The sequence below is a fragment of the Lontra canadensis genome, unplaced genomic scaffold (genome assembly GCF_010015895.1).
Source record: "Lontra canadensis isolate GAN:19392208 unplaced genomic scaffold, GSC_riverotter_1.0 scaffold67, whole genome shotgun sequence".
NCBI classification, from domain to species: Eukaryota; Metazoa; Chordata; class Mammalia; order Carnivora; family Mustelidae; genus Lontra; species Lontra canadensis.
The window spans coordinates 5,582,552-5,604,853 of NW_022631061.1; the positions used below are offsets into that span (position 1 = coordinate 5,582,552).

The 22,302-nt window shown below is 35.5% G+C and overlaps 1 pseudogene; it reads left to right on the plus strand.

Annotated features, from left to right (window-relative positions):
- Nucleotides 1-10,510: 10,510 nt before the first annotated feature.
- On the plus strand, nt 10,511-20,751 carry LOC116880719 (annotated as a pseudogene).
- Nucleotides 20,752-22,302: the final 1,551 nt, after the last annotated feature.

The window sequence follows — 22,302 nt, forward strand, 5'->3', positions numbered from 1 at the left end:
ATTTATTGAGGGTTGCAGTATGATTACATTTTAATTCTTTTTTCATTTATAAGTTGGAATATATTCACATAGAGATGTTTCCTTCATTTATTATTTGGTTAATCAGTGTCACAGTTCATAAAGGAAAGCAGGATAAATGTTTAAGTCTTTACTTCATTATTAGTTTTCAAGACAATAAACTGGTTTCCTATTATCCTCTGAAAGTAATCATTTTTTTAAATGCCATTATGAACACATGGATTTAAACATATTTGATGAGTTTCAAACCACTGTAATTATTCCCATGATTGAAATTTACATTGTTCAACCTTTGGCCAATAGGAACCTTTTCAAGTAGTATTTGATAGCTTCCTAGCCATGAAATGTCAAGCTATTTTAGGCTTATCTTGTACATTTCATCCCCTAAATCTAGAATTAGAAATTTTTCAAGAATCTCTGATTTCTTTTAATGAGAAATTGTATTCCAAGAATACAATCTACAGAATAAGGATACAATACTCATTACTACTGGGTTGGGGATTAGTTTCTAGTTGTTTTCCACAAGGAAAGAGAGAAATACTTCATGAGTTCATATTGATACTTACAATTCAAATTTAGGATTACAGTACTTTTATTTAATATCTCAGTTATTACATTTGTTTCCCCTTCCTTCTACACTGAGAACATTGATTCCCAAGACACAGGCTAAGATAGAATAGAAAATCCTATAATCACTCATTTGTTTTAAACTCATATTACATGTAGAATAGTCTCAAATTAACAATATTAATACTACCACCACATGAGTACTAAAAACACTTAAAATTTTTTTTTGCATATGCTCTCCCAATTTTTTATCCCTTCCTACATTTTTTGCCATTATGTACTATACTCTTATTCTCTTAGCCTTCATTTTGTCTTAGTCCTACTAAGAACTCCATATTCAATGCCCATCATTCCTTCTGTTGAAAACTCTCAGATCATTAGGTTACCTGAAGCTCAATCCCTAGTAGATTCTTCAGAAAGAGCTGAAGAGTCCTGGCGCTCTTTTCACTTGAAAGTCAATTTCACTGGATACAAAATGCTTGGCTCATGTCTTCTTTCCTTCAGAATCTAAAGGAAAGAAATGAGAGAATTTTATTTATTTTATTTGAACAGAGTTGCTCTTGAAAAGTATGATTATTTAATTATAATCTCCTATAAATTGCATGCCCCCCACCCCCAGTCAAAGAATATTTTTTCTCTTAAACCCACTAATTGTTCTAGAACATCTTTGGGTGTGTCATTCTGGGTTGATATTCTTAAGTGCATGGTGAGCTCTTTCAACATTTAACTTGAAATCACTTTTATCTCAGAAAAGTTTTCTGAATTATAATTTTTTGAATTTCCTCTGATCATTTAGTTTTCTTCTTCTTTAGTGGCTTTTAAAAATATATTTTAAGAAATTCTATTTTGAAGTCATAAAAACATTCCAAAATTTTCAAGCTTTGACTTTCACTCTTAAGCACTTCATACCTCTGGAACTGAGTTTTGTGTAAAGTGTGATGTGTGTATACAATTCTTTTCATGAAAACATAGGAGAGAAACTTATGTTACTTGGGTTATCAAAAAAGTTGTACTTCAGAGCAATTGTTTCCTTGTATCTCATGGAATTATGAATTAGTCTGATTCATATCTGGTGTCTGATTCAGGGAAAAGGAATGTAAGTGTGGCAATGCCCATGTTCACTTAAGGCAGCAGAGCAGAGAGATAGGGCCATGTTAGGAACTCACTGTACTCCTGTGTATGACTTAGCCAAGGAAGGACAAGTGCTTTGTGTGGACCAGATGCACACCTTTCAGATGAAGAAACCAGCCAAAAAGTCTCGTAGAAAGGACTACATTGCCAAGAGATATACTTAAGGGAAAGAACCACTTTTTTTGAGATCTCCGAAGAACGAATCTGGGTGACGTGAACTCACCAGATGCCACAGCTAAATGTTGCTTGAAGTCTTAAGTGGTCAGTTGGGGAAAAAGGCCCAACTTGGAGTGCTTGGAGTAGTTGAATATTCCAGGCAGAGGAATTTAAAGAGCCTGCTTTAAATACCAGTCAAGCCCCAAGAATGCCAATTCCAGATTACTACACTACTGGCCATGTAAACTTGGATCTTACCCCCCAATCCTTTCAACACTGTCCAGCTCTGGAGGAAAGCCCAACACATATGCTAGGCCCTTAACAAACGATGGCTCTCATGATCAGTGCCCTTCTTTGCTATCATAGTCTGAGATATCGTCTCTTACTTGATCACAAGGTATTTCCCATTGGATGAGTGTCTCCAATTATTCTCAAAGTTACTAGAAAGTAAGGACATATTTTATATTTACTTCATATTCATCAGAATATTAGAAAGAACTTTGTACTTACAATTTTTGAATAATTTGTTACTGATCAACGAGTACAGGTAAGTGGAGTTAATACATCACAACAGGAGTGCCTTGGGGCAGGCAAGAAAAGCCAATTAGCAGCCCTGAAATAGTACATTCTATTAACCTAGTCAGCTCTTTACTGAATTTTCTAGTCTCAGACTTCTCATTATCAATACAATGTCACTTTGTTTTACATCTTGGAATCTCCTACCATAAAAGATGAGGCCTTTAAAAATTATATTATCTGGGGGTATTGGCATCTCTTCTTTGGAATGGTACACAAGCTCAGTGAGAGTCAACTGACTTCACTGGTTGATGGTATATCATCACAACAAATGATGACGTATAAAATTGTCTTTAAGCTATGTGAGCGTGTTCTGAAACAAACAAGGAAAATAGCTGAAAAAGAGAAGGGCATGTTTTCCTTTGGATTTAAACATAATTCATGAGGTATTCGAATTCAACATTTTTAAAAAGGTCTTTTGCTTTTTAATCACTTAATTTAATCATGTAATCCTTGGTTTAAAGATGTTTGAAACCATATGCCTGATTTTTTTCATGCATTTTTCATGCCTCTATTCTAGGATCATGTGTACTGTTATGTAGGCAGAAAAGAACATTTTCTTTTCTAATATATTTCTTTTATTCATACAATCCACTGTTGAAATACTGTTGAAAAAGATTTCAATGTCTTCAGATATATCTACATTCTTCTTAATCTAATCACTAAGTGTCTTCTGTAAACACCATGAGGGTAGAGATTGTATCTGTTTTAACATTATTTTATAAAAACTGAATTTTCTTTCATTAATCTATAAATTGTGTTAATCCACCATCCAAACAAAACACCCCAAAGATAGACAGTAGGGAAAATTAAAATGCATTGTTTTCTTTTCTAAGAAAAGAAATAGTTTTTCTTTGTTTTTCTTTTTTAATCAAGTAACTTTTCTAAATTCCAGAAAAATACAAGAAACAAAAATGGGTTTTCATTATCATGTAAATTGAATGAGTGACCAAAAATAAAAACCAAAGGAAAAAAAGGCACTAACTGGAAATTTTAGCACCAAGTCATCATGTGAACATTCGTATCGGTGATTTAAAAGCAGTGTGGCATAGATAATTAAATATTTAATCATGATAATGATTACTTATAATTTAAAAGCAGTTCAGGAGAGTCATGTGGAATTATTTTTGAACTATAACAATTTCAAATTAATATGTTTAACTAAAATACACTTGTATTTTATATTTTACCACAGAAAACAAAAGGCAATCAATTAAGGATATAATTGATTTTTAGTAATTTAAAAACAAAATTTCAAGAAGCAGATAATCGAAAGAAAAAGTCAGTTTTTTGTTTTAATTTTAAAAATAATTCAGTTGTATGAATTAAAGGGATAGGACAATGGGCTGCTCCAAAGGGAGGTAGGGCGGAGAGATACTTCTTAGACTATAGTGGTTGTTATATACTAAGGTCAACTTTATTTTGAACATAGAAAACTTATATTCTTTCTCTTATTACAAAAGCCAAAGTAAGTATGTTCCAGTTCTCAATATGACTATTTGTGTTTTGGCAATAAAGGAAATGTTGCACCCTTATTTATGGCTTCTTCTTCTATCTCTACAATAACCCCATTCAGAGTAGTAAAAGGCATATTTGTTGTACTGTTCCATCTAAGTCCATTATAAAAGGCAAGATGACTGCCAGAAAATCTATACTTAAACTATTGGATTGTAATAGGACTGAGCAATCCCTTATAGAACACATAGAGGTCAGATTTAACACTCGAGCTTGACCTCATCATGATCTGGTATAAGAGCATTTGGTAATTTTTAAGACATTAATAGAGCAGGGTTATGGGAAAGCCACTCTAGCCTTGACATTTAATTTTTTGTATGTGCATATAAATGAATTCAATATATGACTGTTCCAAAAGAATCTCAAATAATTCAAGTTTGCCCAATTATAGAATAGATATAATTAAATGTGAAACCCTCGTAATACATTTAGAGAACTGGGAACTCAAATGTAGGGAAAAAAAATGGTGAGGCAAGACTGAAATGGTAAATAAGATTACTAACTTGTGTTGCCATTACTTCTTTGTACATGATTTTTAGAGCAAGGAAATTAGGAAATTTAATTAGTGAAACATAATTTGGATAATTTTATAGTTAATATTGCAAGAAATTTTCTTATTTTATCTGTTCTAAGCTATATGTGTCTATTCTACGGATTAGGAAAATAAAACAGCACCAAATAATAAAAGAAATCAACCTCAGAAAATAGAGTATTTCATTTTGAATGGTGTTTTCTTATCACAGGAGAATCTCTTACTGGATCTGAGTATCTTATAAAATTACTCAGTTCATATATACTTCTTAACTGTTATGCTCCCTTGATAAAATAGAAATTAAGTAGGTAGACCTTAGAAATGGATATGAGAGTTGACATGATAAAACCTGAAGACAAGTGTTTGTATTCAAGGGTCTTACAACTGTGTCAGAGCTAGAACAATCTGGAGAGAAGGGATAAAATGGAAAAGCCAGCAGATAGTTCTTTTAATGGACATTCAACTATAAAATAAATTGGTTTTCCCCTTTAAAGAAAGAAGAAAGCCCTCTGCCAGCACATTGAACAGAACTTCCCATGATGTTTGCTAACAGCCTATCCTCCAGTCTTTGATGATCCAGGCTAATTATTAATACACTAAAGCTGAGCTCATGTTCCATTGTGTTATATAGTTTTCTAAGCAAAACTGCCTCACAATAGTGTTCCATTGGTTTGTTAATAATAAAATTCCCTTGGAAATTATTCATATTAGAGCTGTTTTACATTAAATTTTATTCTAAGTTAAACTCTATCAAATTTTATTTTAGGTAACAAAAACTATTTTAGGATTCATTAAATAGCAGCAAGAGAACAAAATCACAAAGTATTATACTTGAACACTATGGGAGATGAAACTGTTTTGGAACAGTTCTGATTGTGGCTTTCAATAAAATGGACAAGCTATGTTTACAGAACTCTGAGGCAAGTTGTTTCATAGTTTTTGCATCCTAGTGCCGTGTTCAGTGTTCAACAGAGGATCAATCAATGTTTACTCAATAAAGCAAACTATGTGATGAGCAGAAATCTCAAAATATTGTGGGTTCTCAAACAGTGCTGCCATACGGACAAATACCTGAAGTCTATAAAAATAGTTTTATACATAATAATAGAACCTATCATGTATCAGACACTTTATAAATAGTATTTTTTTAAACCCAATAATCACCCTGGAAAGCAGACATCTTGTTTTTCAAATTAGGGAACTGAGGCTTATAAAACTTAAATAATTTAATCCTCCACCAAGAAGTGGAGAATGGATTAAGTCCTGCCCATTCTGACCTTTCTATAGCATACCCATGAGCTAGTGGGCAATGTGTTACATAATTATTCCTTGAAATTACAGTAAGAAATCAAATCCATTTTCTGTTTGGGGAGTGTCTATCTCTTTACTGGTATCTATAAAAATAAAGGGATGCATTTCTTCCTGTCTAGACTGGAACATATTTTTGTATTGTTAAGAATACCAAAGGTGACAGACTGAATTCATAGCTAGTTGTGCTTGGTTTACGTGAAAACAAAACTGCCTTGGGACCCTCGGTAGAAGGAACAGAGAGCAGAAGACATGGATAGGCACACTCTGAAAAGAAGTAAGGGTATTTCCTAGGAACCCATCTGTGGCAAATGTGGGTATCACCTCCAGGAGGCCCTAGAGACACTTCCAGAAGCAAGACAGAAAGCCATTAATGTGTCTCCTGCATTATTTCTGGTGTTTGGGGACATGAATTGATAACACTGATACAGGAAGAATCATTGAGACTTTTTAATTTTATTTATTTGAGAGAAAGAGAAACAGAGAGAGCACAAGTGGGGAGGAGAAGGAAAGCCAGGCAGGGAGCTCCATCCCAGGACCCTGTGATCATGACTTGAGCTGAAGGCAGCCGCTTAACCAACTGAGACACCCAGGCACTCTTCATCTTTGAGACTTCTTAAGTTAAGAGGATCTTCCACTTATGCCAATGATGTACTTCTTTTGTTTTCTTTCTTTCTTCCTTCCTTCCTTTCTTTCTTTTTCTTTTTCTTTTTTTTTTTTTATCAGGCCCTCTTAATGAGGAACTAAAAAAGCTGGTTAAAAATACAAGAAGGATCTTTTGATGCCATCTTGAGAGGACAAGATCCTGGAGAGAAGGTATAGAGAAGTCTGCCCACATTCAGCTGTTTTTCCCTTTGACTTACTTGCCAATTTGGAAGGTATTCCTGAGGCTGGAAGTCACTCAGAACATGGCCGCTAAGAAGTAGAGAAGCCAAGAATAGCTTTTGGGAGTCCCACGGTTCTGAGAAAATAAAAACTGCAGTTCAAGGACAACCAATGAGGAATGGCCTTTGAAAATACCCCAGGGGGTGCCTGGGTGGCTCAGTCAGTTAAACATCTGCCTTTGGTCATGATCTCAGGGTGCTGGGATGAAGCACCGCATCAGCTCCCTGCTCAGCAGGGAGTCTGCTTTTCCCTCTGTTTCTTCCCCACCCCTGGCGTGTGCTTGCTCTCTCTCACTTATTTTCTTTCTCTCAAATAAATAAAGAGAATCTTAAAAAAAAATACTTTAAAAAAAAAAAAAAGAAAATACCTCAGGCTTTCAGTTGAGACACAGAAAAGGGCCATCATAGGAATAAGGAGGGACCTAAAATAGACCAGACCTAACGGACTGAAAACCAAACAGATTAAGGTGCTCTATCCCTGACATACCTTCTTGACAGAAGAAAAAGTAAAATCTTTCATGGAAGTAAAAAACATTCCTCAGAGTCTAGTTTTTTTCATAAACAAAGATAACATTCCATTAAGAACTTCTGGGCACATCAGGAAACAGGAAAAAGACAAAGACAATAGAAACAAGATACATAGATGATTTACATATTGGAGTTACTAGGCATAGACTTTAGGATTTTGCAAGAGATGTAGAATCTAAAAGAATCAAATGGAAATTTGATTTGGAAATTTCTATCACAAATGGAAATCAAAACCAGAAGCTTAAATTTAAATAATACATCTATAAAATTAAATTAAATTAAAAAAATAATAATTTATAATAAAATAAAAAAACATTAAATACTTAGGAAAAAACTTAACAATAGATGTGCAAGACTTGTATGCTGAAAATTAGAGAGATTAAAGACCAAGACAAATGGAGAGATATGCCGTGATTATAGATTTGAAAACTCTTGTTAAGATGTCAGTTCTCCCCAGACTGATCAGAAGATTCCCAGAATCCCAATCAAAATCCTAGCAGTCTCTTTCAGAAATTGAAATGCCAATTCAAAAATTTATACTACAATGCAAAAGGAATCAGAATGACCAAAACAATTTTGAGAAAAAAGGAAGTGGATAAGTTGGCATAAGGATAGACATATATTTATCAATGAACTGAATACATATTCAGATAATCACACAAAGATACCAAAGTAATTCACTGGGGGAAAAGGATAATCCTTTCATCAAATCTTGCTAGAATAACTGGATTCTCATTTTGAAAATTATGAATATCAATTCCTATTGTTATACCATACAGATGAGTTAACCTTTGATGATGATAAGCTTAAATGTAATTGTGAATATTAAAAGCATAATGGGATTTTATTTATAGCTTTATGCTAATGAATTTAATATTTGGGTAATATGTACAAATTCCTAGAAAAATACAACTTACAAAAAATGCTCTTCAAAATACGCTCTTAAAAAAATGAAAAGACAGGCCACAAACTGGTAGAAAAACATTCACAACACACACGTGTACAAGGGGAAGGAGAAATGGAGAAGTATTAGTCAGAGGGTACAAAGTTGGTTATACAATAAGATTACAGCACAGTGCTGACAGTACAATAATGTATTATATACTCAAAAATTTGTTAAGAGGGTAGATCTTATATAAAGAGTGCTTTTATCACAAAACAATAAATAATAAAGAAAATAATGTACATAATCCATAAACAACTCCTACAACTCAATTACAAGAAAAACTCCATTTTAAAAATGGGCAAAAGTTTCAAACACACTTCACCAAAATAAAACTAACACCATACAACCACTCAACTTGCTAAAACAAAAGACAGAATCAAGTGTTTGCATTTGATAGAAAGATCCATCATCCTTTTAAACTAGATGGAAGATGTTCAAAAAGTACAGATGCAGGTAGAGGAGATGGTGGAAAAAAGAGAATTCTTGGCTTATGCTCACAATTTTATTTTTTAATAAAGTATGAAGCAAAGTCATTGGTTGAAGAGGCAGCTGGTAATTTGAGAAAGTAAGAATAATAATGAAATATTTGGTTTCCAGAAGACAGCAAAGTAACTATAAAGAAAAGGAGTTGGATGACTGGACAATGTGGAGAGCCCATCTAAGTGTGAGATCGTTGTTAGTTCATCCAATTGTTGAGCTCTGGGTGCAAGCACAGAAAATATAAATGCATGAGTTCATCCATGAGCCAGGTTTTGCCGGGTAAGCAGTGGTAAGGAACAAGAACTGAGGTATTTGCTCAAATGATTTAATGCTGATGATTTAATGTGATTTAAATGCTGCTATTTGTGAAACTAAATAAATAAAATTGATGCATTTTTTAAACTATGAAGAAGCATGTTAGTGTAAATTACTGATATAATGGTGGCAAAATGAAGCACTCTTTCAACTACATGCAATATATCCAAAGCTGATATGTCTAATAAAAAATTTATTCCTTATTCTACACATTCAGGTTGAGATCTAAAACGGTTTTTCCCTTACTATTTTCCAAATATGCCTCTTTCCACATTTTCACAACTTTGACTCTTTCTCCTTCACATGTTTTCTAATATCTACCACTATGGGTTTTTTTTTTTTCCTTTTTAAATTTTTCCTGGATGTCTTGCCTCCTGTTTGTCCTATTTCTACACTTGATCTTAGCCAAAAGGCCAAGAAGCGATCTGTTTGTCCTATTTCTAGTCAGCCTAATGATATTGCAATGTTGCTCACATTTTTTTTCTCGGATTTTCATATAAACATGTCATGGCACTCCTCAAGCCACAACAGATTCTTTTACACCTGCTACCAAGACCACCCAAAAGATTTTCTTGAGAAACAGTAAAAACGTCCTTATTTAGCAATTAGAGACAACCTAACTTTCTTGCATTCTCCAGTCCACCTGTTTCTCTCAGTATATCCGCTCAAGTTTCTATTCCTTTCCCTCTGGCTTTCCCAAGTACTCCGTTCTTACGTAGGCCACAGAAAAGAAAGAGTTCTGAAATACAGAAGCAAAAGTGTTTACCAAAACTGAATGAATTTCTTGGGAGAACCAGTCACCTTGCAAGCTGACACTTTTCGAATTAGTCTAAAATTACTGGATAATGAGGATGGATACAGATTGATTTCTCCAACGTCTTATTTATTTCCATGCAGCACCTAAAACCAAAACCAAACCAGTGCCCTTTTCATTAGTTACTAAGGTCTGTCCATACATAAAAGTGGTTTGCCTCTCTACTTTGCAAAACATGGAGAAACGGCAGAATCTTCCTCTGGAACGCTTTGTACAAGCAGCCTGCCTTTAGTTAACAAAGTATGATCAAGACCAAGACTACACCACAAAAAGTACAATATAAAATATTTACACTGACAAAAACAGAAAAATGAAGTCGACTGAACTTAAATTCCCGAGAAGCACTGTTAAAAAGCAAACGGACCCTTCCTTAATTAATTTTTTTGGGGTTCCACGGGAGTAGTCTATTTGCCTGAGTCCCTTTCCTTGTGACATCCCTACTGCCTCATCATGATTGATACTTGAAGAAACAGTGGGTGGATCAAGCGGGTCCAGAGACTTAGAGGGAAAGGCTGGGTCCATACCAGAACTGGGACCGCGCCCGGCAAACATGTGGATCAACATAGAGTGAAGAGGAAAATACAGCTCGAGTTTTTACCTCATATACCATTAACCTTCCACAAAGATTTCAGAAACCTGACTCACAGATAGAAACCCAAACCCTGTGGGCGGGAGTCGGGGGGGGGGGGCAACCTACTACGTCACCACTTCCGCCTCGCCAGGCCAGCAAACGTGCAAAAATGGAGAAAAAGACGCACACGCCAGCGGCGACTACGTCCCGAAAGTGCGCACGCGCACGGCGAGGCCCCGCCCCTCGCGTTCCCCCGCCCCACCTCCACCAGCCCCGCGCTCCCGCCTTGGAGAGGCGCGCGCACCACAATGCAGATCCCTCTGGCACCGCCCGGGGCTTCCGCCCCGAGGACCGACGGTCGCAGTTCGGTTCCGGTCCTAGTCCCGCCCCCACGCGGGAACTCTCCAGAAGTCTTAATATCCGGGACCAGAGGCTGGCGCCAGGGCGCATTTCCGGCGAGGGACGCGAAGGGAAGGATCTGGTGACGCCTCTTCCCGTCCCCCTAGTCACCCAGGCTCCAGCTCTCGGTGCGGCAGCGCCATCTGGTGCCGCGTCTCCCGCCGCCTGCGAAGGGGCGCGCGCACCTTTCTTTCGGAACCTTCCAGAGAAATCGCGGCCCCGGCGTATTTTTCCCCCTCGCCCCACGGAAGGGAGGCACCCCAGTCTCCGCCCTGCCGGTTCCCGCGCAGGAGGTACTTCGCAGGACTTTGAAGAGGAGGTTGCTTGTAGGAGTGGCGATGTACTCTCAAAATGGAGAGGAAACGGATTTCTTTCTCTAGTTTTAAGCTCAGAAAAAAGGTTTCTGTGTTTTTATGCTTCCATGTGCCTTATTCCTGAACTGTTCCCAGTCATCCCCGCATGAATTTCTTACGTCGGTCAGGAATGGGGTCCTCTGTTTCTCATTTGCTGGGACGATGGCTCGGGCTTTGTGGCTTAGGATGTCCTCTGATAATAAAAGCTTTTGTTTCTTTCCACGTATTAAACCACTGTTGTAAAAGCGTTTGGAGCCCATCGAGAAGCGTAAAATTTGGTAGATAAGTTGTTTGCAAAACAGGCTAGAATCGCTTAATTCTACTTTTGACACTATGTTACACTATATGTTAACTAACTAGAATTTAAATAAAAACTTGAAACATTAAAAAAAAAAACCAAAAACAGGCTAAGGATATTTCCCAGTCATAGCCCCAGAGATGCTCAGGCTGAATATAGATTTGTTTGCATGGCGTATTTCTTTTAAATAACTCGAGAGGAAACATAAATTCCCCAAAGTCCGCAAAATCGAGGTAAATGTCTTGCCCGATAATGCATTCTTACGTGGCAACCTAGATTTCCCTGGAAGCTTGTAGGCCTGACAATTTTAGGTAGCTAGCACAAGATTGTTCTTGGTGTTTTACTGGAATGGGGTTTTAGCTGAATATCAAAGGATATAATGAAAGTGAGATAAGTTTCCTTTAGAATTTGTACAGTAGCGTGTATTAACTTGACTCAATTCTTCCATAATAGGGCTGTGGTTCTTAAACTTGAGCATCCATCAGAAGTCCCTGAAAGGTTTATTAAGCAGATTGGCCTTAACCTCCCAAGTATCTAACTGGGAAGGACTGGGAGTACAGCTGGATAATTATAGCTTTGATAAATTCTCCCCTGATATTTAAGGTATTGGTACTAGAACCATACCTGGAAGAATTTAGAGTTCAGGATTGCTTTGTCATTCATGTTCTCTGCTATTACAGGAGAGACCGTGATGATACTAGAACTGGAGAAATGTGTAGGCCTTTGACCCCTTTGCTGGAAAGTAGTAAGTAAGCCTTAGAACCAGGAAAGTTGGACATAAAGGAATATTCCCACATTAAAGTGACGACCACGTATAAATGTTCTATGTATGATCATGTGATAGAGGGTGCTGTAATACCAGGTATACTAAATATTTCAGTTATTCTGCAGTAATTTGTGTCCTTCAGATTTGCTGCCTGGAGTCAGTAAATCAGAAATTACTAGAATTAAGGACAAGATTTTTCTAATTTTATCCTCTGGAAGATGCCAGGCTTTTTCAAAGTCCTTTTGCATCTCCCCAAGTTCCCATTATTTCTCTGAATCCTCTACCAACCCTACTTAACTTCACCCACACCATGCCATTCACAAATGGACACAATGCTTTCATTGGCTAAAAATGGCCCTCTCTTTTGTAAAAATGGCTTACCTAATCTTTCCTGCAGGCCTTTTCCTCTTAATTCTGTCAAATCCTAACTCTGCCACTGCATTTGACTCTGACACAGTATAGTGCACCACACACTGTTTTATTCTTGCTCCTAAGTGAACTACAAACTGTTACATAGGTTTTTTATGTTCATAGATGAAATTATTTCTAAAATCAGTTAAAAGTTTAGAATGTTTGCTGTAGTGTGACCGCCTTTACTATAAAAATAACATATAGGTGTGCCTGGGTGGCTCAGTGGGTTAAGCCTCTGCCTTGGGCTCAGGTCATGATTCCAGAGTCCTGAGATAGCCCCACTTGGGGCTCCCTGCTCAATGGCGAGCCTGCTTCTCCCTCTCCCTCTGCTGCTCCCCATGCTTGTGCTCACTTGCTGTCTCTATTGCTCTGTCAAATAAAAATCTTAAAGATCAACAAAGACCATTGAAATGTTGTTTTTGCAGTAATTTAGTACGGTTTTTATGAATCAAAACCAATTTTAATAATATCACTGAAGTGATTAAAGGAATGAATTCATTGTAAGATTTGAGGAATCAATCCATGCTGTCTAAAATGTAATATATCACAAAATTACATCAGATCAATGAGATTGTACTTTATATATTTTTATTAAATCAGATATTAATCACGCATGCTTGTTTTTCTGTGTATTTTAGTTGCATCCACTACATTGTGTATTTTGAGCTCTATGTCAGACACTGGGCTCCCTAAATCAGTCTTGATCTAAAGCAAATTCATGGCTTTGAGAACTCTCTTCATAGAAAAATGCAAGGCTCATAGTTTTATAGTTACATATGAATGAGCCCAATTTCATAGATTCATTTTTACTGACAACTATGTGCTTCTTAGTAGTAACCTGCTGAATGAGTTATTAAGGCTTACTAAATTTGGTATTCATAGACTAAGATTATTGCAGTACCACAAATAACTGAGAATTCTAATTCAGCACTCCACTCAGTTGTGTGATGCCACCAACTCTTGGCACCTTTACAAACTCTTACCCTATATGCATGCATGCAGGCAGTTGGAATTTCCATAATACTCAAAAAGGTTGCTTTCCTGCCAGTGTATCATCAGTGTTAAATACTGAGATATGTTAACTATTCTTAATTACTGCTAGTCTTCCACTAACTGCCTTTTTATAATTGTTTAAGGTTTTATATTTATGAATTGATGTGTACTTTTGTAATTGCAAGGTGTTATCATTTGACTATTTTCTACCTCTCAATTTTTAAAAGTCATTACTATTTTGTTCACTGGACTCTAGTCCTTTCTTTTCCCCTATAACATGAGTGAGCCTCCATCAGAAAAGGAAGAAAAAAGAACAATGGTTGAGAGCACCCGTCCTAAAACCATGGTATTCCCCTAGGAGTCCTAGTACTTTGTATCTGAGTCATTATTGATTAACCATTTAAACCAACGAAGGAAAGGCACATGTTCTGTGCCTTATTTTAAATGAACCTTGTTACAAATTCACTCATGAGAAAGAGGTGTGATATAAAACCCAATTATTCATTAGAAATGCTACCTGTTGTGTTTGGGGAGCATTATTAAATAACCTGACTGTGTTGACTAAATGTAATTAGTAATTTGTAACTTTTATTTATTATGGCTATTAACGTCACCATTTATCTTGGCTAATTTTGTTGTTAAGCACCATGTGAGATGATGGAGTTTACTTTCACTTGAGGATTGGTGGAATTTGACATAGTAATTACATTAGGATTCCAGTATCAGATTTGTTTTCAAAAATATTTTCCATTGATTACTTTCAGGTTCCATTTTTTTTTTTAAATCTTTCCTCCACTTTCTAAAAACATAATACCTAAATGGATGTGTAATGAACATCTGTGTAAAGAAGCATTTCTCCAAAGAGAAATTTTGAAATAAGTTGATTCAACTCTTGCAGTGTCTTAACGTTTTTAGATACCTTTTGTTTTTTTAATACTTAATTTATTTATATGGCAGACAGAGATCACAAGCAGGCAGAGAGGCAGAGAGAGAGAGAGAGAGAGAGAGGAGGAAGCAGGCCCCCCGCTGAGCCTAGAGCTGGATGCGGGGCTCGATCTCACCTTGGGATCGTGACCTGGGCTGAAGGCAGAGGCTTTGACCCACTGAGCCACCCAGGCGCCCCTTTAGATGCCTTTTTATCAACATTATTTTTGCTACAATCAATAGCCTCATTAATACTTAACATTTTAGCCTAACACACACTACTGACACTCACATTTTTACTCTGTATTGGGACTTTTTTTTTTTTTTTTGGTACACTGCCAATATATAAGACTCAGTCACTGGCAATTGAATCTCTGTAGCCTTAATACTGCCTTTTTATGGTGTTTGAGTTATAGTTATTAAACTTTCAAAACTTTCAGCTTGTTGTATTTTAAGTCTCAAACTTCCTATCATTTCTTTTAAGTTATTCTTTGGAAGTAAATTTGAACTAATTGTTCTGCGGTACTCATTTTAATGACTATTCTGATGGTGAGCTATATTTATTTGTTGTTAAAATAACAGAATTTCTTATTTGTAATCAATTAGATACAAGACTAACATATTGTACATGTTTCAGTGATGACTGATATAATTTGATATAAGGAAATTAACTTTTAAAGTATAAGGACTGATGCAGAGTATATATTTATTGTAATAGCACATTTAGAGCCCTTGACATTTGATACAGATAAGATATTTTAAGATCTAAGTTTACTAGTTTGAGCAATGCCAATTATTAGTACTTTGGAAAAAGCAAAAATACAAAGGTATTTTCATATGACTTAAATACTACTACAAAAATAGCCATTTTAAGTAGATCTTTTTCAACTGTTATGGTAAGCTTTTACTATTAATATTCCAGCCATGTATTGATCAGAATTAGTCACATACACTACTGAACTAACTGCATCTAGCTCTTCTTCAGTAGTCCTGATGTTTTAGTTATATAGGTAGAGTCATTGTATCAACTCCACTGTCTTAAATGTGTTTCCATACCAGATGAAATAAAGTACCATTAAGCAGATTTCTAATATTAAACACTTCCTGTTGAGTACAATAATGTCTCCCTAACTATAATTCCTATTGTTCAAAATTCTACAAATGTGGATTTGTGTACTTTTACTTTTTCCACAAATGTGAGAATTTAGCCTACTGTATTTGTGAACATGAGTAATTTTTCTTGAGGATAAATTTTAAAATTACAATGAAAGCATGGGATCCTGGGAAGAGAGAAAGGAGATAAAATACATAGTAGAGCAAGTGTATGTAGATATCTTTGTAATGTAATCTTGGGAGAAGTAGAGGGAACTGAGACAAAGTGAAACAAAGCAAAGGAATTGAGACATGTGAAAGCTTTAGAGGTAGAGCAATGTTCTGCCATGGTCATTTCTATACTGGTATTAAGTTATCTTAAACATAAAACAATGCATTAGAAAGATTTGAAGACTATCTCACAGGATACTGGCATTTTTCTCCTTCAGTTAACCTAAGCTAAAAAAGATAACAATCATAAAAGACACTGATTATTTTGTGGAGATCCAAGGGAAAATGCTTCTTATAATTTATATTTACAACAAGGCAAAAACACATTCATAAAGCATTTTGAAAATTGAACAGTGCAGATTATTACTGTTTAAAATACTGAAAATGCCAGGACTTGATTTCTTTAATGCATTGTCTATCATCATTTTAGGTTCACTTATTACTATAATCCCCTAACTCTGCTTTACGTATAAGGTCTTAAATATTTCATTCCTGTTTTCACTTATAATAATAGGTTTTAGAAGTATAATTTCTCAAGTTGGTAAGTAATGCTAGGTGAAGGGATAAAGTTAAAACAATTCTAAATACTTGACAAAAATAATTATAAATATTTAATGTTTACTACAACGCTCTAACTACAGTAAGCGCAAAGAATATTATATATAAAAGAATTATATTTTTCATTTGAAATGAGTAAGATACACATTCACCAAATAAATTCTAGGTAGAACAAAGTAATATATATAAAGAAAGCAAAACCAAAAATCAGAAGAAAATGCAGATGAGTATCTAATCTCTAGATAGGAAAGGACCTTTTTTTTTTTTTAATTATTTTACAGAGAGAAATGTACATAGGTGCATGAGCTAGGAGAGGGGCAGAGAGAAGGAATCTCAAGCAGACTCCCTGTTGAGCACAGAGTGAACATGGGGTTCAGTCTCAGGACTCTGAGATCATGACCTGAGCCAAAATCAAGAGTTGGAAGCTTAACCAACTGAGCCTCCCAGGTGCCCCAGGAAAGGACATTTTTCAATCATAAAAGTGATCAGAAATCAAAGGAAAAGACAACTGATAATTCTTTCTACATAACAGTGTTAAAGTCTTTGTGTTAGAATCTATGAAACAAATAATTAGAAAAAAAAGTTTGTCCTTAGTATGTCAATCCATTTTTAAAAACCTAATATATTGACCAATTTTATTTTTCTTTTTGTAATACTAGTGCTTTCTGATTTTTCTATAATGAAATGACATGTAAGAATTGTAAAAAATAGTAAATCGCTTAAATCTGCTCACTAAAAAGTCTCTCGGAATGGGTGTATAATGAAATAAAATCCAATGGTTTACTACTTAGAAGAGATGCATCTTAAAAAAATTCGGAAAAATTACAAATGAAGCAGTGAGCATACTTAAATCATACTAAAAGATGCGTCAGTATTAATGTCAGATTAAGTAGAATTTGTGACAGAAAGCAATGCTAGGATAATTTTAGAATACTATAATACAGAGATAATACCATAGAGGAAAAAAAAAGAAAAAAGAAGAAGTTAAAGCAAGGGGAATTGAGACTTTTGGAAGTAGAAAATAGGATTGAGAAAAAGTGGACAGAGCACGCTCCAACAAAACTGATGAAGGAATTTGGAAGCCATTCTTAATTTGAACTATTGGTTGAAGAAAATCCAAAGGTACAAGGTCTTTCACTTCTTAAAAGTGGAACACTGCATAGAAAGCTTAATGACACAACATACCAATTTCATGAAAAGGACTAAAGTTATATCTGTTGGGTGGACTAAGGAAAATGTGACATGATGCCTGAATCAAAAAGTAATGGCTCAGGTAAATGATTTGCATGTAGGTAAGGTTTTGCAAAATCAAGTCTTTCAGAAAATAGCAGAGATGGGTAACCAGCAGATGTGAAACTGGATATTTGTAGTACATTTTGAATGAACCAACTGTAAGTTTGTGATAGGTCTTTTATTTTTTAAAAAATATTTCCAGGCATACTTAAAAAGATTATACTCTTGGGGCACCTGGGTGGCTCAGTGGGTTAAAGCCTCTGCCTTCGGCTCAGGTGATGATCTCAGGGTCCTGGGATTGAGCCCCCCATCAGGCTCCCTGCTCAGCAGGGAGCCTGCTTCCCTCTCTCTCTCTGCCTGCTGCTCTGCTTACTTGTGATCTCTCTCTCTGCTATACAATAAACTAACTTAGAGAATTCAAGTTTGCTATATTAATATACATCTTCTTAACTCTTAGTCTATTCTCAATTACACAAAAAATAAATGATGACAGAATTTTTAAAAGCATAATTAAGATGGTAGAATATCTAAAGCTGGGGCAGCATATCTAATTGATCTATTATTTAGTCATCAAGATACCTCAATAAATTGTCTAAGGCAGAAGTTGGTAATCAGCATTCTCATAAAATGAAATAAACCAGGCCAGTGAATCTTGCCCCAGTGAGACTTCAGCATTACCTGGGAACTTCTTAAAAATACAAATTCTAGGGGCGCCTGGGTGGCTCAGTGGGTTGGGGCCTCTGCCTTTGGCTCAGGTCATGATCCCAGGGTCCTGGGATCGAGCCCCACATTGGGCTCTCTGCTCAGCAGGGAGCCTGCTTCACTTCCTCTCTCTGCCTGCCTCTCTGCCTACCTGTGATCTCTGTCTGTCAAATAAATAAATAAAATCTTTAAAAAAAAAGTAAAAAAAAAAAATACAAATTCTAGAACCCTGCCCCAAACCTATTGATTTAGAAATTCTGAGAGTAGAACCTATGTTTTAAAATGTAAAAATCAGTGTTTTAATGAGTTCCCCAAGTGAGCCCTGATGGATGTTAAAGTGTGAGAATCACTAAACTTGATAAAGTAATGGAAATTTAAACAAAAATCTAAGATTGTTGCAATTAAAAAATAACCATAATTTGAAAAAGGAAACAATCCAAAACAGATTCCAGTGAATATTATCCTGTGAAACACCTCTGTGCAGAGGCACAGTGCTAGAAATTTGAGGATATTAGTGAACAAAGAAATAAAAATACAGCCCTTACTCAGTTTTAATTTTAATGGAATTATGTAATACCGATAACTTAAATTCATAACTAGATTTTTGTTTTATGAGCAAAACCAATCATTTTATTAAATAATTTAGAAAGTGAAAAAGCAAGAGTAAGACTAGTAAAAATAAAAGCAGTAATAGCAAATGCATTAGGAAATAGGAAAAAAGTGAACAAATCACAAAATAGTAAATTCGAAAATTCCAGTAAAAATTAGAAAAGATAGAGAAGTAATAGCATGTAGAGAACATGTTAAATATATACATATTATTTACAACTGTCAAATTTGAAAACTATGAAATGAATGATTTCTAGAAACAAAACTACATAAAAGTTTAATAATATTCTACAATAACAAAAATTTTGTTTTATATTATCAAATTAATTACTTTCTCCAAAACTTTCAGTTCTAAATGGTGCTGATGACATTTCTTATCCTTAAGAGGAATAGATAGTTCCATATATAGAAGGTAGAGAAAAAAAAAAAAAAGGTGCAGTGATTAATCCATATTACCAACTAGGAATTGGGTTGGAGACCAAAAAAGACTATATTTGTAACCTAGAGGATTCTCAGGGGCACAACTTATTACTTTCATGCCCAATAGTAAAAGTCAATGTGAAACTATAGCAACCAAGACAAGGCAGAACAATTGAGGATGCGCACCCTTCAGGAATGAAGGTCTGGGTCATTCAGGTAAAGAACTCAAGGTTTTAGCATAGAGTAAGGGGAAAATGGAATGGGTAGTTAAAGATGGAATCCATAGATACCATCTACAACCTTGAGACAATTACAGAAATTAAAATATTTTTTCTCTTCTTGCTTCAGGCAATGTTTACTTGTGTACACTGTTTTCTTCCCTTTCTTTTTATTTTATATACAAGCTCTTGGAAGCTAACATCATAGTCTTTCTGTAACAGACTATTCAGTGAAACTGCGGCCTACTTTGAGGAGTTATTACTGTAGCCTGTGTTGAACACAGTAACTGTAGGGACTTGGGACTATGTACTTCCTCATTTGGGGGAGAGGAGGAGGGCTTCTTGCAACATGGATAGCTGCATTTTGTTAGTTGCAAATATATTTTGTTGCTATATAGGAATTCAAATATTTGTAGAAAGTTGCATATATAAGTGAATGGCCAAAGGAATGAAATGTGCCCATTATTAATATATTGCCTCTCAGTTCCAAATTCCTCTTCCTTTTCTATTCTATGAAAATGATTTTTTTTTTTTCTTCTTTTCCAGCTGTCAGTAAGCCTTGTCAGGAGATGGTGCTGGAAAGACAGTGCAGGAAGAAGGGTTTTTCCTTTCTGGTTCCATTGAGCCTAGTTGGTAGTAGCCTACTGTGTGGCTTCTCCCGCTCCCAGCTTCTGCATTGCAGGCAGCTTTTTCTAGCACCCATCTCCTATACTGCATGGCAATCAGCATCCATTGGCCAGCATAAAACTCCAGAAATGCCCACGGGGCAATATTATAGGAGAGTGCCTCCAGGTAGATACCTCCTTATGAAGAGATTTTGCTAGCACTGTAGAGGGGGATTTCCAGCAGATTCAGCCCATGCAGCTCTAAAGTGACTTATCTGCCATTCAGTGACCCATGGTCAAACCTACTTGAACCAGATCTGGATCTCACCTGTATTTGGTTGTGGGCATGGGGTCTTTCTTGGGTGTTCTAATATCAGCCAAATGGATAATGGCTTCTTCTTAATTCTCTAGTCCTGCATTTTTTAAGAGTTCTATTTACTTTTTATGAGTCAATTTCCCATTACTTGAATACCCAGCTCTAGGTGATAATTCTTTATATTAAATTTTTTCAAATTACTATATGGCTTTTCTCTCCAGGTGGTTTGCAACCTGAAGAACAGACAGAAAAATGAACAGAGTCTCAAAGATCCGTAGGACAGAGGAGCATACAAACACACGTATTAGGAGCCATAAAAGAAGAGAAAGAGAGAAGACTGTGTGGTTTAGAAAGTGTATGAAGAAAAGATGACCAAGTACTTTCCAAATTTGATGACGAGCATTAATATACAATCCAAGAAGCTCAATAAACTCCAAAGACTATTAACCCAAATAAATTTATACCAAGATACATTATATTCAAACTGTTGAAAGACAAAGAGAGCATCTTGTGGTGCAGCAAAAGAAAAGTGACTCATCATGTAACAGTGGAAACACAATAAGATTAAGAGGGGATTTCTCATCAGAAATTGAGGCCCAACGGCAGTAGAATGACATATTCAAAGAAAAAAACCTGCCAACCAAAAATCCTATATTTGGAAAAACTTCTTCAAAAACTGAAGGGAGAATGAAGACAATCTCAGATAAACAAAGACAATTTGTTTTTACCACATCTGCCTTACAAGAAATACTAAAGAAAACCCTTCAGGCTGAATGGAAATGACAACAGATGGTAACTCGAATCCACATGAAGAAATAACACTGGAAAAGGTAATTACACGGAAAGACGTGGGAGAAACTTAAATGCAAATTACTAAACGGAAGAACTCAATCTGAAAAGGGTATCTACTGTACGATTCCACTATATAACATTCTGGAAGAGGCAAAATAGGAAGACCAAAAAGATCAGTGGGTGCAGGGGTCAGGAGGGGATAAATAAGCAGAACACAGGGATTTTTAGGGCAGTGAAAATATTCTGTATAATGTTATAATGATGGACATATAATATACTGGGTTCAAACCCATAGAAATGTGCAATATCAAGAGTGAACCATAAGGTAAACTATGGACTTTGGGTGATTACAATGTGCCAGTGTGGGTTCATCCATGGTAACAAATGTACCACTCTGGTGGGGGGATGCTGATAATGAGAGAGACTATGCCTGTGTGGGGGTAGGGGCTCTATGGTAAATCTCTGTACCTCTCTCTCAAATTTAGGTTGTAAAACTCAAACTTCTCTAAAACATAAAGTCTTAATTCAGGGGAAAATTTTTTGTAATTTACCCAATTACATAGGTAAATATAAAGGACTACAGAAATACTATCTAAATACTTACAATACAATGTAAATACTTATAAAGACAAATAGTTTGTCTTTCCTCTTAACTGATTTACAACACAAATGCATAAAACAATAATTACAAAACTTACTGAGCTTATATAATGATGTGATATATGGCAATAATAACATGAAGGGAAGAAATACACCTATGTTAAAGCAAAATTTCTGTATTTCACTGGCATTAAGTTAATCTGAAGTAGATTGTGATTAATTGTAGTAGATTGTAACCAATTACCAGTTATTTTAAGGCCAAGAGCAGCCACCAAGGAAACAATTTAAGTCTTAAAAAATGAATTAAAATAGTATATTAGGATGTATCTATTTAACATAAACAAACATAGTTAAAGAGGAACAGAGGACAAAAATGACTTGAGACATATGAAAAACAAATACCAAAATAGCAGAAGTCCAGCTATATCAATATTTTCACTT